The sequence below is a fragment of the Daucus carota genome, chromosome 9, assembly GCF_001625215.2.
Source record: "Daucus carota subsp. sativus chromosome 9, DH1 v3.0, whole genome shotgun sequence".
NCBI classification, from domain to species: Eukaryota; Viridiplantae; Streptophyta; class Magnoliopsida; order Apiales; family Apiaceae; genus Daucus; species Daucus carota.
Window position 1 is genome coordinate 24,910,211 of NC_030389.2, and position 20,318 is coordinate 24,930,528.

Consider the following 20,318-nt stretch of genomic DNA (forward strand, 5'->3'; position numbering starts at 1 on the left):
TAACAATTAAAACCTTTTAATGCATGCTACCAAGAATTCTTCTTCTACCAATGCACTCATTTTTATGGTAACTATGATAGGAAACTTCTGACCTTATTATTTGATGCATCTTTCACTTAACCATTACTACCAATACCCTGCGAGCATGTAGGAGGGTTGGTGCCTAGTACGTACAACAAAATTGAAATGAGAGAAATTATAACCAATTTATTGTATATTATTGCTTGATTCACACAAGACTCGAATTGGAGGACCTAATAGAACCCAAAATTACTCCATGGGGATCCTGGAGAAAATTGTGCTAACTCTGTTATGTTGATTGTACTACTGTTGGTGATGAACACGACAATTATGGTGGAAGTTTCAAATGATTAGTAACTATGATGCTGGGAATGCCTGGCTACAAAACATCACCTGTGCAACACGTTCGACCCACTCAGACGTGTTATGGCCCATAGTAGGTTGTTGATGAAGCACCATCCTAGAAACTTATTATTGAACAACTAGAGCCAATAGTACAAGATGAGGCTAGGGAAGGCGGAATAAAAAGCCTTTGAGCAGGTGGGTGGAATTTATATCCTTCACACTTTGTCTCTCTACTATGACTGGGGATGTTGTTGCCCAATGATTAATATGATCCACCAAATATTGGCACTTAAAAGTGTAAAACAAGTTGATGGATGCCCATGAAAGAATCCGGGCGCATGGGGGGGGGGTGGAATTTTTTCCATCCTACGGAATGCGGTTTTGCTCTCTAAGTGGATTTAATTAGAGTGCACAATGATGCAGGCTCGGCCACAGAAGAATCTTGACACCGATGTCCTAGACCATATGGAATAATTGACATCCATTAAATGATACTCCAAAGGGCAAAAGCAAGCAGGACCATATGTCATAGAAGAAGGTGTAAATAACAGTAGGTAGGATTATTTTATCTATCTTGTGATCGTATATCCTCTTATTATAAGCATTGTATGGATTTGACTGGTTTTACTTTTCAATAAATATGGTTCTTGTTTCATATTAGAGGCGCCTCCGAAAGATGGTTTTAATATACGTTTTTATTGATGTTTTTCATTAACTCTTCTTTTTTAACTAGTTCATTTGTTTTATCCATGATTTTAGTGAGTTGGACTTATACTAATTCGAGAGAACAAGATCGGGTTCATGATTATATGATATTACATTATGTAATATTTTTAATGAATAGATATGTTCTTCTCATTCCAAAACCCACTTAAACACATACTCCCTCCTGCTCATTTTAATAGTCCATTTACCACAACTCACACATATTAAGAAATCTTAAAATGTACATGTTTTTATCATTGTCATTGCATTGGTTATACAACAATACTATACTTTTCCTTAAAGTCTACATATTTGCCTGGTAAATGATGAAACTTGTGTGGGGCTACTAAATATTCAACACTGAAAACTGTATAATAATGCTTGGACAAAGTAGATTGACAAATAATATTAGATATTTTTAGCAAATAATATGTCTTCTTGATTGTTATGCTTATATAGAGGATTTTCCACGAGGACTTGTTTGTGGAATTAAAACTTCGAGCCTGAATATGTGGCTAAACCCACATGGTATATACACTTACTCCTGCCTATTTCTAATATTTACTTGATTTTTGATTTACTTGTTATTGGAATTGTGTTAGCATGTATCATAATATATAATCAGTGCTTATTTTAGTTTATTTGTTTTATCTCTTATGTTATTCTCGCCATTTTTTATTGTTCCCTTGTCAAATTCAATTCTAGTGAGGTCATGCCTTGTAATCATGTTTCCATCTTACTTTATTTAAAATCTTGAATTTTATATTTTGCTATAGCTCATTCATGTAGTTGCTTAAAACATCCTTTATTCAGGTATGTTACGCCCCTCTTTATTATTAAATTATGTCATAAATCATTGTAACCTCAAGCCTTCCTATCATTATCCCATCTACTTCTATTCTTAAACTATAAATGCCGGAAAGTAATGACAAAACTGCTCTAAGAAGATGTGGATCACCCTTTATCATCCCCAACAAATATAGAAATAATGTCTTATTGAATTCTTTTGGCTTACAAAATGTAAAAGCGGGTTCATGGAAGAATTAGGGCGTTCGAATAGAAAAAAAACTGAATCCAAATATCAATGTTTGAATTTGTTATTCTTATAAGAAAAAAGACCTTACGTATCAATCCAGTAAAAAACATACGTTCTATAATTAACACAAATATGTTGTTTTCTCATTTTAATTTTTTATTTGCCATGAGATTTTCTTGATAGCTCATTCACAATTGCTTCACCTTTGCCGTAAAAAGTAGTTTATCTTTTTACAAGAAATCCCTCGCGAGAAGAACTTTTGTAAGGAATAGTGTTTGTTATGTCAAATCAATAATCACATCCTTTTTTTTTAGTGCCGGTAATCATTTCCATTCTTCAATGCTAAACATCACAACATGAGTTAACACATTACTTAATCATTATATCATTAGTTCAACCTCATTTAAACAAAAATGTTTAGATTTAAACCATGTCCCAACCTTAATGAAGTTCCCACTTTTAAATTAATACAATCTTAATTAACACGGAGGCCAACAAGTTTCCCAATAATTTCCGTATAAAATGAGTGCTTGTTAGAAGGAGACTTATTTGTAGCATTTATAAAACGTTCTAATTGTCAGAGATTCTTGAAATAATCTATAGTGGATTAAATTGTTTCTTTTTCTAATCATTTCTCAGGATAGTATATTAACGATACAATCCTACAACTAATAACCCATATCATCATTAACAATAAGTAAGTACAGGTAATTATATTCACAGCAATAACATACCCACACATACCACATAAATAAATAAAATCAATTTTAGATTACCTTCATTCTCGCGCAACACAATTTCTATATTCAGCGTTAATCAAATTGGAAATGATTGAGAAACATGAATTATGAATTGAGTTATGGAGGGGTCATGATCATTTTGTACATATAAAACTTATAGTGGCATTGAACTTATAAGCCATGTTAATAATACATTTTGCACATGGTGGTGCAATTCAACTTAAATTATTGGTATCTAGTCTCTATGTAGCATGATAAAAAATATATGCATTATATGAATACTTTCGATGATACTTTAGAAAAATTATTATGAACATGGATGTGAGATTAAGATGATATATCGTAGGTCTATGGTAGCTTGATTCAATTGATGATTGTTTTATACAAGAATTATCAAAACTCGTCATATACATAAGATCTCATTAAACTCTTAATATCTTTTTTTCATATAATTTTGCTAAAAATATCATCTAAATTCTCAGCTAAATACATACATTTTATCATTTTATTGAAGCTATTTTTAAAATAACCGATATTTAAATTTTGAAATTGCATGACCTTTTTGCAAAACTTAAACTAACATGGCATGAAGTATCACTAGCCTACAAGATCTATATTTTTATGTGTATCTAATTACCATGACCCCCCACCTTAAGCCAATCATAATTCCTCTTTCTCAAATTATTCCGTTGATCACCATCCAAGATAGATTATTGTTTGTGCTCCCGCATGCGAGTAATTAAAAATTTATTTTTATTTGTTTCTGTGTATGTGTGTATGTGTTTTTCATTCTTATGACTATTTTATTTCCTTACTTATTGTATGATGATATTATATTATTGCAGGATTGTCTAGAAATTATTCCCTATGTCAAGGATTTAATGTTTAATTTATTTATCCCATAAAAATGATTAGACTTAGAAGTTATACTTGACTAATGAGCCCCTGCTGATTTTTCAAGATCTCTAACAATTAAAACCTTTTATGCATGCTACAAGAATTCTTCTTCTAACAATGCACTCTTTTCTTGTAACTATTGCTAGGAACTTCCTGACCTTATTATTGATGCATCTTCCACTTAACCCATTACTACCAATACCTGCGAGCCATGTAGGGAGGTTGGTGCCTATACTTAAAACCAAAATTGAAATGCGAGAAATTTATAACAATTTATTGTATTATTATTGCTTGATTCACACCAATGAACTCTTAGAAATTGGTCGGACCTAATAGACCAAAAACTTACTCCATGGGATCCTGGAGAAATTGTCAACATCTGTTCTGTTGATTCGTACTACTGTTGGTGATGAACACGCATTATGTGAAGTTTCAACTGCATCGAATAATCTGATGCGGGAATGCCTGGCTACAACAATCCCTGGCACCACGTTCGACACACCTCAGAGTGTTCTGGCACATAGTAGGTTGTGGCTGAAGCACCTCTAGAAAATATTATTGAACAACTAGAGCCAAGATGTCCGATGGAGGCTAGGGAAGGGCCGGCCTAACAAGCCTTTGAGCAGGTGGGTGAAGTTATTATACCTTCACACTTTGTCTCTCTACTATGACTGGGATGTTGTTGCCCAATGATAATATGATCCACCCACATATGGCACTTAAAAGTGTAAAAAACAAGTGGAGGGGATGGAACCTGAAAGAATCCGCGGCATGAATTTTTTCCACTCCCTTAAGGAATGAGGTTTTGCTCATAAGTGGCATTTAATTAGAGTGCCAAAATGATGCAGTGCTAGGCCCAGAAGAATCTTGCCACCTATGTCCTACACCATATGGAATAATTGAAAAATCCATAAATGCTACTCCAACGGGCAAAAGAAAGCAGAAATATGTCATAGAAGCAGGTGTAAATACCGTGGTAGGCTATTTTCTCTATCTTGTGATGTATATCATCTTATTTATAAGCATGTATGGATTGACTTGGTTTTACTTTCAATAAATATGGTATTGTTTCATATTAGAGGGAGCTCTAAAAGATGTTTTTTATATAAGTCTTTCTATTGATGTTTTTTTCATTAACTCTTCTTTTTTAACTTTTTTAAGTTTCATTTGTTTTATACATGATTTTAGTGAGTTGGACTTATACTAATTATGATAGGAAAAAATGCTAGGGTTCATGAATTCTCTGATTATTACATATGTAATATTTTAATGCATAGATATGTTTTCTCCTTCCAACCCACTTAACACCATACTCCCTCCTGCCTCATTTAATAGTCCAATTTACACAACCACACCATAATTAAGAAATATTAAATGTGACATGTTTTTCTCATTGGTCATGCATTGTTATACAACAATACTAGTACGTTTTCATAAGTCAACCTAATTTTGCAAATGGTCAATGATGAAAATTGTGTGGGCTTAAATAAATATTAACACTGCAAAAACTTGTATAATATATGTATTGGGACAAAGTAGATGGGACAAATCTATTCGCTATTTTTTTAGCAATAATAGTTCTTATTGATTGTTATGCTTATCTAGAGGATTTTCACGAGGACTTGTTTGTGGAATTAAACTTTCGGAGCCTGAAAATGTGGCTAACCACATGGTATAACACTTACTATGCCTATTCTAATATTTACTTGATTTTTGTTGTACTATGTTATTGCATTGTGTTAGCATTTATCATATATATATATCAGTGATTATTTTTAGTTTTAATTTGTTTTATCTATTATGTGATTTCGACATTTTTTTAGTTCCTTGTCAAAAATTTTCACTTATAGTGAGGTTCATGCATTGTAATCATGTTTTCCCATCTTAATATTTAAATCTGAATTTATATTTTGCATAGTCTCATTCATGTAGTTGCTTTAAACACATCCTTTATTCATGTATGTTACGCCCATATTTATATTAATTTATGTCATAACTCATTGTAAACCTCAAGCCTCCCTTATCATATACCATCTACTTCTATTCTTAAACTTATACATGCAGGAAAGTAATGAAAAAACTGCCTTAAGACGGATGTGGATCACCCTTTACCATCCCCAAACAAATATAGAATCATGTCTTTATTGAATTTCTTGTTGGCTTACAACATGTAAAGCGTTTCATGGAAGAATTAGGGAGTTAGAATAGAAAAAAAAATGAATCAAATATCAATGTTTGAATGTGTTATTCTTATAAGAAAAAAGTAATTAGTATTCCCACATCAAGTAAAAAACATACGTTCATATTAATAACACAAATATGTTGTTTTCTCATTTTATTTTATTTTGCAGGAATTTCTTGATAGCTCATTCACACTTGCCTTCCATCCTTTGCCGTAAAAACGTTAGCTTTATCTTTTTACCGCCATCCCTCGCGAAGAAGAAATTTTGTCAATGAATAGTGTTTGTTATTTCAAATCGAGAAGAACTTTTGTCACGGAATAGTGTTTGTTATTTAAATCAATAATCCACATCCTTATTTTTTCTAGTGCCTGTATCATTTACATTCTTCAATGTCTAAAACATCACAACATGAGTTAACACTTACTTAACTATTATATCATATAGTTCAACTAATTAACTGTTCGATTTTAAACAGTCCCAAACCTTATGACGTTCCCCACTTTTAAATTAATACAATCTTAATAACACGAGGCCAAACAAGTTCCCACCAATAATTTCCGTATAACTGAGTGCTTGTTAGAAGGAGACTTATTGGTAGAATGTCTAAAAAGGTTCTATTGTCAGAGATCTTGACATAATCTATATTGGGATTAAGCGGTTTTCTGTTCTAATCATTTTATAGGATAATATATTAAAGATAAATCCGACAATATAACATATCATCATTAACAATACGTAAGTAAAGGTAATTATTCACAAGCATAAACATACACCCAACATACACACAAAATAAAATAAAATAAATTATAGATTCCTTCATCTCGAGCCAACAAATTTTTCTATCTTAGCCGTTAAATCAACTTGCGAATGATTTAGGGAAACATTGAATATGAATTGCGTTATGTGAGGGGTCATGATAATTTGTACAATAAAAATATAGTGGCATGAAACTTTATAGCCATGTAATAATAAATTTGCACATGGTGGTGAAATTCAAATTTAAATTATTTTTTATCTAGATATCTTTGTAGAATGATAAAACATATATGAATTTATTGAATAATTTAGATGTACTTAGAAAAATTATATGAACCTGGATTGTGAGATAAGATGCATATATTCGTATGTCTATGAGTAGCTTGATTCTAATTGATGATTGTTTTTATACACGAATTATCAAAACTAGTCATAACCATACGCTATCATTAAAAATCGAATATCTTTTTTATAAATTTTGTAAACAATATTAAATTCTTCAGATAAATACATACATTTTATCATTTATTGAAGATATTCAAATAACGATATTTAAATTTTGAATTGCATGCCCTTTTTGCAAAACTTAACTAACATGGGCATGAAGTATCACTCGACTACAATGATTCTAATTTTTATTGTGTATATAATTACATGACCACAACATACGCCCTTCAATAATTCATCTTTCCAAATTATTTCCCGTTGATTCACCATCCAAGATAGATTATTGTTTGGCTCCAGACTGAGGCGTAATCTAAAAATTTCTTTTATTTTGTTTATGTGTATGTGGTATGTGTTTTTCATTCTTATGAATATTTTTCTTTCCTACTTATGTTCTTGATGATTTATTATTATTGCAGGATTGTCTAGAAATTATTCCTCTGTTCAAGGATTTGATGTTTAATGTATTATCCCAATAAAATGGATTAGAATAGATAAGTTATACTGACTAATGGAGCCCCATGATGATTTTTTCAATCTCTAAAACAATTAAAACCTTTTATGAATGCTACAAGAATTCTTCTTCTTAACAATGCACTCAATTTTATGGTAAATATGATAGGAACTTCCTGACCTTCTTATTGATGCATCTTCCTTAACCATACTACCAATCCCTGCGAGCAGTAGAGGTTGGTGCCTAGTACTTACAACCAAATTGAAATGAGAGCAATTTATAACAATTTATTGTATATTATTGCTTATTCAACACTGACTCTAGAATTGCGAGACCTAATAGAACCACAAAATATCGATGGGGATCTGGAGAAACTTGTGCTAACATCTTTCTGTGCTTCGTACTACTGTTGGTGATGAACACGACACTTATGTGAAGTTTCAAATGATTAGTTAAATCGTCATGATGCCGGAATGGCCTGGCTAAAACCATCCACCTGTGCAACACGTTCGACACACTCAGGGTTAGGCCACATAGTCGGTGTTTGCTGAAGCACCATCCTAGAAAAATTATTATTGAACACCTAGAGCCAATATGTACAAGTATGAGGCTAGGGAAGGCGGCATAACCAAGCCTTTGGAGCAGGTGGGGTGGAAGTTATATTACCTTCCCACACTTTGTCTCTCTACTATGACTGGGATGTTGGTTGCCAATGATTAATTGATCCACCACATATGGCACTTAAAAGTGTAAAAACGTGGGGTATGACCATGAAAGAATTCCGGGCATGAATTTTTCCACTCCCTAAGGACGGAGGTTTTGCCTCTTTTTATAAGTGGCATTTAATTAGAGTGCAAATGATGCAGGCTAGGCCACATAAGAATCTTGACACCATGTCCTACACCATATTGAATTAATTGAAACTCCATAACTGATACTCCAGGGCAAAACGAAGCAAGACATATGTCATAGAAGACGGTGTAAATAACGTAGGTAGGATTATTTTATCTTATCTTGTGATGTATATCATCTTATTATAAGCATTGTATGGATTTCGACTTGGTTTTACTTTTCCATAATATGGTTATTGTTTCATATTGAGGAGCTCCGAAAGATGGTTTTTAATAAGTCTTTTATTGATGTTTTTTCATTAACTCTTCTTTTTTACTAGTTACTTGTTTTTTATTTACATGATTTTAGTGAGTTGGATTATACTAATTATGAGCGACATGATAGGGTTCCTGATATATGATATTACATTATGTTAATATTTTTACGAATATCTATGTTCTTCCCTTCCAACCCCCCCCCCCACCCCCCCCCCCACACTTACACATACTCCCTCCTGCTCATTTTAACGTCCATTACACAAACTCACACATATTAAGAAATATTAAATGTGACATGTTTTTATCCTTGTCATTGCCATTGGTTATACAACAATTACTAGTACGTTTTTCATTTAAAGTAAATAATTGCATGGAAATGATGAAAAAATTGGTGGCTAATAAATATTAACACTGAAAATGTATAATATATGTATGGACAAAGAAGATGGAAAATAATATTAGATAATTTTTTTAAAGCATAATAATATGTCCTTATGATTGTTATGCTTATATAGATGGATTTTCACGAGGACTTGTTTGTGGAATTAACTTTTCGAGCCTGAATAATGTGCTAACCACTGGTATTACACTTACTATGCCTATTCTAATATTTACTTGATTTTTGATGTACTATGTTATTGGACTTGTGTTAGCATGTCTCATTATATAATCAGTGATTATTTTTAGTTTATTTGTTTTCTCTATTATGTTATTTCTCGACATTTTTTTAGTTCCTTGCAACTTCAATTATAGTGCGGTTCATGCATTGTAATCTGTTTCCATCTAATTATTTAAATCTTGAATTTCTATTTTGCTTAGTCTCATCATGTAGTTGCTATAAAACATCCGTTATTTCATGTCTGTTAACGCCCATATTTATATTTAATTATGTCAATTATGTACAAAAATTTCTAATAAATATTGTACCTCAAGCTCCTATCCATATTCTCTACTACTATTCTAAAACAAAACAACTTAAATAAATGGAGAAACGTAATGAAGAAATTGCTCTAAGAAGGATGGGATCACCCTTTAACCCAGCCCAAACAAATATAGAATACTGTCTTTATTGAATTTATTTTAGCTACAAAATGTAACGAGGTTCATGGAAGAATTAGTGGAGTTCGAATAGAAAAAGAAAGAATTCCAAATATCCATGTTTGCCTGTTGATATTCTTATACGCAAAAGTTAACATTACTGTATCACATCACGCACAAACCCTACTTATCATATTAATTAACACAAATATGTTGTTTTCTCATTTTATTTTTTCTTTTTCATGAGAATTATCTTGATAGCTCATCCCATTGCTTCCACCTTTGCCGTAAAAAGTAGCTTTATCTTTTACAGAAATCCCTCAAGAGAAGTACTTTGTCAAGGAATAGTGTTTTGTATTTCAAATCCATAATCAATCCTTATTTTTCTAGTGGCATGCCTATTTACTTTCTTCAATTCTAAACATCCAACATGAGTGAACACTTAACCATTATCTCATAAATTCAATTAATAAATGTTTAGATTAAGCATTCCCAAACCTGAATGGAAGTTCCCCCTTTAAATAATGACTCTTAAAAAATAAATATATGAACATCCGAGGTATTTTCAAAGAAACATATTTAATTAATTTTAAAGGATAAAATATTACTTCAATTCAAACCCTTACTTGAACAGGAATGACTAAACCATACCATAGAATAAAATGAAATGAGACTATAACACTAAGAATATATCTTAGCTTCGAACCACTAAAACTTAAAAATTATTGCTCAATGAAGACACCATACTATTACGTTTCTTTAAATAAATACGTAACGTCTTGTTCCTTGTTTCTTTCCACAAACAGTTCTTACGCTTCTTCTATGCCCTTTTATTGACTTATTTTTGTCCTTAATTCCCTCTAACATTTGTTGGAGTTCAGTTAATCCTTGCGGAGTAGCCAAATTTTTTTTTATCCGTGCCTAGATTCTTTGGTGCCCTTCCCCGCCTGTTTTTGCACTCTTAGTGCCACTTGTAGAGAAAACCGCCATATCATTGATGGAAATTTCGTGCCCTCATTCTTTCAAGGTATTCCCGTGAGTTGTTTTACACTAAAAGGCTTTTTGTGGTGCATTAATTGATCTATAGGCAACAACACAAATCGTGATCATGGGAGATAAACACGGTGTGACACCTAAACTCTTCCCACCAGCTTTAAGGGCTTCTTTTGTGGCTTCCTTTGCTCATTTTCTATCTCTTGTGCCACTGTTCAATAATAGTTTCCTTAGGATGGTGCTCCTCAACACCTTGCTTCTGTGCCATGAGAGACATTGAGACACATGAGAGTGTTATGGCACTAGTGGGGTTGTTGTGTGAACACCACCCCAGGAACTATTCTTGCACAACTAGCTCCAAAAGGTACAAAATGTATCTGGAAGGCCAAAGAGAAGCCCTTGGAACTAGGTGGGCAGACGTCATTTACGTGAATACCTTCTCTACTCCTATGATCATGATGTTGTTGTACCTAATAATATTGATTCACCAAAAAATGGCACTTAAAAGTGTAAAATGAGTTAGCGTAAGCGCAGAACGATGGGGCACGACTGTTTCTACTCTCCAAAGATGAGGTTTTTCTCTACAAGTGGCACGAATTCGAGTGCCAAAATAAGGTAGGGGATGACCGCCCAAAAGCATATGGGCACGACTGTGTACTCGTATGGATTAAATTTGAAGCTCCATAAACTGGTATGGGGAAGGGAAAAAAAGAGGTATAAAAATGTCATCAAAAGCAGCTGTTTGTAACTACCGTAGTAGTGTAAGTAAAAAACAATGAGAACGTTTTAGCTTATTTGTTAATGCAACTTATAGTATGGTGTACGAGGATGGAGTAATTGCTTAAATTTGGTAGTCACTTAAATCTATTTAAATAGGTCTTAGGTATTTAGTCATATGCATTTGAGCTAGTCTGGGTGCGGTTACTCCTGTCTAATCAAGGTTTAAAATTGAGTTTGCTTTCTCCTTTTTCTAATTAAAAAATATTGCTTTTGAAAAAAAACATGTGTATTCCCCAATATTTTTTAAGTTGTATAATTTAAAAAGTTTGAGCTTCTCGAAGGTTTAGCACAGTTTTGCTTCAAAATCTATGTTATACGATTTCTTCTATTGGCATTTATCATATATATATATCAGTGATTATTTTTAGTTTTTTTGTTTTATCTATTATGTTATTCTCGACATTTTTTAGTTCCTTGTCAAATTTCAATTATAGTGAGGTTCATGCATTGTAATCATGTTTCCATCTTAATTATTTAAATCTTGAATTTATATTTGGCTATAGTCTCATTCATGTAGTTGCTTTAAACATCCTTTATTCATGTATGTTAACGCCCATATTTATTATTAATTTATGTCATAAATCATTGTAACCTCAAGCCTCCTATCATATACCATCTACTTCTATTCTTAAACTATAAATGCAGGAAAGTAATGAAAAAACTGCTCTAAGAAGGATGTGGATCACCCTTTATCCATCCCCAAACAAATATAGAATAATGTCTTTATTGAATTTCTTGTTGGCTTACAAAATGTAAAGCGGTTCATGGAAGAATTAGGGAGTTAGAATAGAAAAAAAAATGAATCCAAATATCAATGTTTGAATGTGTTATTCTTATAAGAAAAAAGTACATTACTGTATCACATCAAGTAAAAACATACTGTTCATATTAATTAACACAAATATGTTGTTTTCTCATTTTAATTTTTATTTTGCATGAGAATTTTCTTGATAGCTCATTCACAATTTGCTTCCACCTTTGCCGTAAAAAGTAGCTTTATCTTTTTACAGAAATCCCTCGCGAGAAGAACTTTTGTCAAGGAATAGTGTTTGTTATTTCAAATCAATAATCACATCCTTATTTTTTCTAGTGCCTGTATCATTTACATTCTTCAATGTCTAAACATCACAACATGAGTTAACACTTACTTAACTCATTATATCATATAGTTCAACTAATTAAATGTTTAGATTTTAAACATGTCCCAAACCTTAATGAAGTTCCCACTTTTAAATTAATACAATCTTAATTAACACGAGGCCAACAAGTTCCCACAATAATTTCCGTATAAATGAGTGCTTGTTAGAAGGAGACTTATTGGTAGCATTTATAAAAGGTTCTAATTGTCAGAGATCTTGAAATATCTATATATGGGATTAATCTGTTTTCTTTTCTAATCATTTTATCAGGATAGTATATTAAAGATACAATCCTACAATAATAACAATATCATCATTAACAATAAGTAAGTAAAGGTAATTATATTCACAAGCATAAACACACACACATACACACATAAAAAATAAAATAAATTTATAGATTACCTTCATTCTCGAGCACACACAATTTTCTATCTTCAGCGTTAAATCAAATTGGAATGATTTGAGAAACATGAATTATGAATTGAGTTATGTGAGGGGTCATGATAATTTTGTACATATAAAAATTATAGTGGCATGAAACTTTATAGCCATGTTAATAATAAATTTTGCACATGGTGGTGAAATTCAAATTTAAATTATTTGTTATCTAGATATCTTTGTAGAATGATAAAAATATATGAATTTATATGAATAATTTAGATGATACTTTAGAAAAATTATTATGAACATGGATGTCGAGATTAAGATGATATATCGTAGGTCTATGAGTAGCTTGATTCTAATTGATGATTGTTTTTATACAAGAATTATCAAAACTAGTCATATCATAAGATATCATTAAAATATTAATATCTTTTTTTCATAATAATTTTGTAAAAATATCATCTAAATTCTTCAGATAAATACATACATTTTATCATTTTATTGAAGATATTAAAATAACCGATAATTTAAATTTTGAATTGCATGACCTTTTGCAAAACTTAAACTAACATGGGCATGAAGTATCACTAGACTACAAGATCTATATTTTTATGTGTATATAATTACCATGACCCCACACATAAGCCAATTCATAATTCATCTTTCTCAAATTATTCCCGTGATTCACCATCCAAGATAGATTATTGTTTGTGCTCCAGAATGAGAGTAATCTAAAAATTTATTTTATTTTGTTTATGTGTATGTGTGTATGTGTTTTTCATTCTTATGAATATTTTCTTTCCTTACTTATTGTTATTGATGATATTATTATTATTGCAGGATTGTCTAGAAATTATCCCTATGTTCAAGGATTTGAATGTTTAATGTATTATCCCAATAAATGATTAGAATAGATAAGTTATACTTGACTAATGGAGCCCCATGATGATTTTTTCAAGATCTCTAACAATTAAAACCTTTTATGAATGCTACCAAGAATTCTTCTTCTAACAATGCACTCATTTTATGGTAACTATGATAGGAACTTCCTGACCTTATTATTTGATGCATCTTTCACTTAACCATACTACCAATACCTGCGAGCATGTAGGAGGGTTGGTGCCTAGTACTTACAACCAAAATTGAAATGAGAGAAATTTATAACAATTTATTGTATATTATTGCTTGATTCACACAATGACTCTAGAATTGGAGACCTAATAGAACCAAAATTACTCCATGGGATCCTGGAGAAACTTGTGCTAACATCTGTTCTGTTGATCGTACTACTGTTGGTGATGAACACGACAATTATGTGAAGTTTCAAATGATTAGTAATAATTATGATGCTGGGAATGGCCTGGCTACAACATCACCTGTGCAACACGTTCGACACACTCAGAGTGTTATGGCACATAGTAGGTTGTTGATGAAGCACCATCCTAGAAAATTATTATTGAACAACTAGAGCCAATATGTACAAGATGAGGCTAGGGAAGGCGGCATAACAAGCCTTTGGAGCAGGTGGGTGGAAGTTATATACCTTCACACTTTGTCTCTCTACTATGACTGGGATGTTGTTGCCCAATGATTAATATGATCCACCACATATGGCACTTAAAAGTGTAAAACAAGTGAGGGGATGACCATGAAAGAATCCGGGCATGAATTTTTCCACTCCCTAAGGAATGAGGTTTTGCTCTATAAGTGGCATTTAATTAGAGTGCAAAATGATGCAGGCTAGGCCACAGAAGAATCTTGACACCGATGTCCTACACCATATGGAATAATTGAAACTCCATAAATGATACTCCAAAGGGCAAAAGAAGCAGAAATATGTCATAGAAGAAGGTGTAAATAACGTAGGTAGGATTATTTTATCTATCTTGTGATGTATATCATCTTATTATTAAGCATTGTATGGATTTGACTTGGTTTTACTTTTCAATAAATATGGTTATTGTTTCATATTAGAGGGAGCTCCGAAAGATGGTTTTTATATAAGTCTTTATTGATGTTTTTCATTAACTCTTCTTTTTTAACTAGTTAATTTGTTTTTATACATGATTTTAGTGAGTTGGAATTATACTAATTATGAGAGAAAATGATAGGGTTCATGATTATATGATATTACATTATGTAATATTTTTAATGAATAGATATGTTCTTCTCCTTCCAACCCACTTAACACATACTCCCTCCTGCTCATTTTAATAGTCCAATTTACACAACTCACACATATTAAGAAATATTAAATGTGACATGTTTTTATCATTGTCATGCATTGGTTATACAACAATACTAGTACGTTTTCATTTAAAGTCAACATAATTTGCATGGTAAATGATGAAAATTGTGTGGGCTAATAAATATTAACACTGAAACTTGTATAATATATGTATTGGACAAAGTAGATGGACAAATAATATTAGATATTTTTTTAGCAAATAATATGTCTTATTGATTGTTATGCTTATATAGAGGATTTTCACGAGGACTTGTTTGTGGAATTAAACTTTCGAGCCTGAATAATGTGGCTAACCACATGGTATATACACTTACTATGCCTATTCTAATATTTACTTGATTTTTGATGTACTATGTTATTGGAATTGTGTTAGCATGTATCATATATATATATCAGTGATTATTTTTAGTTTATTTGTTTTATCTATTATGTTATTCTCGACATTTTTTTAGTTCCTTGTCAAATTTCAATTATAGTGAGGTTCATGCATTGTAATCATGTTTCCATCTTAATTATTTAAATCTTGAATTTATATTTTGCTATAGTCTCATTCATGTAGTTGCTTTAAAACATCCTTTATTCATGTATGTTAACGCCCATATTTATTATTAATTTATGTCATAAATCATTGTAACCTCAAGCCTCCTATCATATACCATCTACTTCTATTCTTAAACTATAAATGCAGGAAAGTAATGAAAAAACTGCTCTAAGAAGGATGTGGATCACCCTTTATCCATCCCCAAACAAATATAGAATAATGTCTTTATTGAATTTCTTGTTGGCTTACAAAATGTAAAGCGGTTCATGGAAGAATTAGGGAGTTAGAATAGAAAAAAAAATGAATCCAAATATCAATGTTTGAATGTGTTATTCTTATAAGAAAAAAGTACATTACTGTATCACATCAAGTAAAAACATACTGTTCATATTAATTAACACAAATATGTTGTTTTCTCATTTTAATTTTTATTTTGCATGAGAATTTTCTTGATAGCTCATTCACAATTGCTTCCACCTTTGCCGTAAAAAGTAGCTTTATCTTTTTACAGAAATCCCTCGCGAGAAGAACTTTTGTCAAGGAATAGTGTTTGTTATTTCAAATCAATAATCACATCCTTATTTTTTCTAGTGCCGGTATCATTTACATTCTTCAATGTCTAAACATCACAACATGAGTTAACACTTACTTAACTCATTATATCATATAGTTCAACTAATTAAATGTTTAGATTTTAAACATGTCCCAAACCTTAATGAAGTTCCCACTTTTAAATTAATACAATCTTAATTAACACGAGGCCAACAAGTTCCCACAATAATTTCCGTATAAATGAGTGCTTGTTAGAAGGAGACTTATTGGTAGCATTTATAAAAGGTTCTAATTGTCAGAGATCTTGAAATAATCTATATTGGGATTAATCTGTTTTCTTTTCTAATCATTTTATCAGGATAGTATATTAAAGATACAATCCTACAATAATAACAATATCATCATTAACAATAAGTAAGTAAAGGTAATTATATTCACAAGCATAACATACACACACATACACACATAAATAAAATAAAATAAATTTATAGATTACCTTCATTCTCGAGCACACACAATTTTCTATCTTCAGCGTTAAATCAAATTGGAATGATTTGAGAAACATGAATTATGAATTGAGTTATGTGAGGGGTCATGATAATTTTGTACATATAAAAATTATAGTGGCATGAAACTTTATAGCCATGTTAATAATAAATTTTGCACATGGTGGTGAAATTCAAATTTAAATTATTTGTTATCTAGATATCTTTTGTAGAATGATAAAAATATATGAATTTATATGAATAATTTAGATGATACTTTAGAAAAATTATTATGAACATGGATGTCGAGATTAAGATGATATATCGTAGGTCTATGAGTAGCTTGATTCTAATTGATGATTGTTTTTATACAAGAATTATCAAAACTAGTCATATACATAAGATATCATTAAAATATTAATATCTTTTTTTCATAATAATTTTGTAAAAATATCATCTAAATTCTTCAGATAAATACATACATTTTATCATTTTATTGAAGATATTAAAATAACCGATAATTTAAATTTTGAATTGCATGACCTTTTTGCAAAACTTAAACTAACATGGGCATGAAGTATCACTAGACTACAAGATCTATATTTTTATGTGTATATAATTACCATGACCCCACACATAAGCCAATTCATAATTCATCTTTCTCAAATTATTCCCGTTGATTCACCATCCAAGATAGATTATTGTTTGTGCTCCAGAATGAGAGTAATCTAAAAATTTATTTTATTTTGTTTATGTGTATGTGTGTATGTGTTTTTCATTCTTATGAATATTTTCTTTCCTTACTTATTGTTATTGATGATATTATTATTATTGCAGGATTGTCTAGAAATTATTCCCTATGTTCAAGGATTTGAATGTTTAATGTATTATCCCAATAAAATGATTAGAATAGATAAGTTATACTTGACTAATGGAGCCCCATGATGATTTTTTCAAGATCTCTAACAATTAAAACCTTTTATGAATGCTACCAAGAATTCTTCTTCTAACAATGCACTCATTTTATGGTAACTATGATAGGAACTTCCTGACCTTATTATTTGATGCATCTTTCACTTAACCATACTACCAATACCTGCGAGCATGTAGGAGGGTTGGTGCCTAGTACTTACAACCAAAATTGAAATGAGAGAAATTTATAACAATTTATTGTATATTATTGCTTGATTCACACAATGACTCTAGAATTGGAGACCTAATAGAACCAAAATTACTCCATGGGGATCCTGGAGAAACTTGTGCTAACATCTGTTCTGTTGATTCGTACTACTGTTGGTGATGAACACGACAATTATGTGAAGTTTCAAATGATTAGTAATAATTATGATGCTGGGAATGGCCTGGCTACAACATCACCTGTGCAACACGTTCGACACACTCAGAGTGTTATGGCACATAGTAGGTTGTTGATGAAGCACCATCCTAGAAAATTATTATTGAACAACTAGAGCCAATATGTACAAGATGAGGCTAGGGAAGGCGGCATAACAAGCCTTTGGAGCAGGTGGGTGGAAGTTATATACCTTCACACTTTGTCTCTCTACTATGACTGGGATGTTGTTGCCCAATGATTAATATGATCCACCACATATGGCACTTAAAAGTGTAAAACAAGTGAGGGGATGACCATGAAAGAATCCGGGCATGAATTTTTCCACTCCCTAAGGAATGAGGTTTTGCTCTATAAGTGGCATTTAATTAGAGTGCAAAATGATGCAGGCTAGGCCACAGAAGAATCTTGACACCGATGTCCTACACCATATGGAATAATTGAAACTCCATAAATGATACTCCAAAGGGCAAAAGAAGCAGAAATATGTCATAGAAGAAGGTGTAAATAACGTAGGTAGGATTATTTTATCTATCTTGTGATGTATATCATCTTATTATTAAGCATTGTATGGATTTGACTTGGTTTTACTTTTCAATAAATATGGTTATTGTTTCATATTAGAGGGAGCTCCGAAAGATGGTTTTTATATAAGTCTTTTATTGATGTTTTTTCATTAACTCTTCTTTTTTAACTAGTTAATTTGTTTTTATACATGATTTTAGTGAGTTGGAATTATACTAATTATGAGAGAAAATGATAGGGTTCATGATTATATGATATTACATTATGTAATATTTTAATGAATAGATATGTTCTTCTCCTTCCAACCCACTTAACACATACTCCCTCCTGCTCATTTTAATAGTCCAATTTACACAACTCACACATATTAAGAAATATTAAATGTGACATGTTTTTATCATTGTCATGCATTGGTTATACAACAATACTAGTACGTTTTCATTTAAAGTCAACATAATTTGCATGGTAAATGATGAAAATTGTGTGGGCTAATAAATATTAACACTGAAACTTGTATAATATATGTATTGGACAAAGTAGATGGACAAATAATATTAGATATTTTTTTAGCAAATAATATGTCTTATTGATTGTTATGCTTATATAGAGGATTTTCACGAGGACTTGTTTGTGGAATTAAACTTTCGAGCCTGAATAATGTGGCTAACCACATGGTATATACACTTACTATGCCTATTCTAATATTTACTTGATTTTTGATGTACTATGTTATTGGAATTGTGTTAGCATGTATCATATATATATATCAGTGATTATTTTTAGTTTATTTGTTTTATCTATTATGTTATTCTCGACATTTTTTTAGTTCCTTGTCAAATTTCAATTATAGTGAGGTTCATGCATTGTAATCATGTTTCCATCTTAATTATTTAAATCTTGAATTTATATTTTGCTATAGTCTCATTCATGTAGTTGCTTTAAAACATCCTTTATTCATGTATGTTAACGCCCATATTTATTATTAATTTATGTCATAAATCATTGTAACCTCAAGCCTCCTATCATATACCATCTACTTCTATTCTTAAACTATAAATGCAGGAAAGTAATGAAAAACTGCTCTAAGAAGGATGTGGATCACCCTTTATCCATCCCCAAACAAATATAGAATAATGTCTTTATTGAATTTCTTGTTGGCTTACAAAATGTAAAGCGGTTCATGGAAGAATTAGGGAGTTAGAATAGAAAAAAAAATGAATCCAAATATCAATGTTTGAATGTGTTATTCTTATAAGAAAAAAGTACATTACTGTATCACATCAAGTAAAAACATACTGTTCATATTAATTAACACAAATATGTTGTTTTCTCATTTTAATTTTTATTTTGCATGAGAATTTTCTTGATAGCTCATTCACAATTGCTTCCACCTTTGCCGTAAAAAGTAGCTTTATCTTTTTACAGAAATCCCTCGCGAGAAGAACTTTTGTCAAGGAATAGTGTTTGTTATTTCAAATCGAGAAGAACTTTTGTCAAGGAATAGTGTTTGTTATTTCAAATCAATAATCACATCCTTATTTTTTCTAGTGCCTGTATCATTTACATTCTTCAATGTCTAAACATCACAA

General features: G+C 31.1%; 1 pseudogene; it reads right to left on the minus strand.

Annotated features, from left to right (window-relative positions):
- The window catches only part of LOC108203888 (probable alpha,alpha-trehalose-phosphate synthase [UDP-forming] 9), a 79,891-nt pseudogene that overhangs the window by 42,484 nt on the left and 17,089 nt on the right, over positions 1–20,318 (minus strand).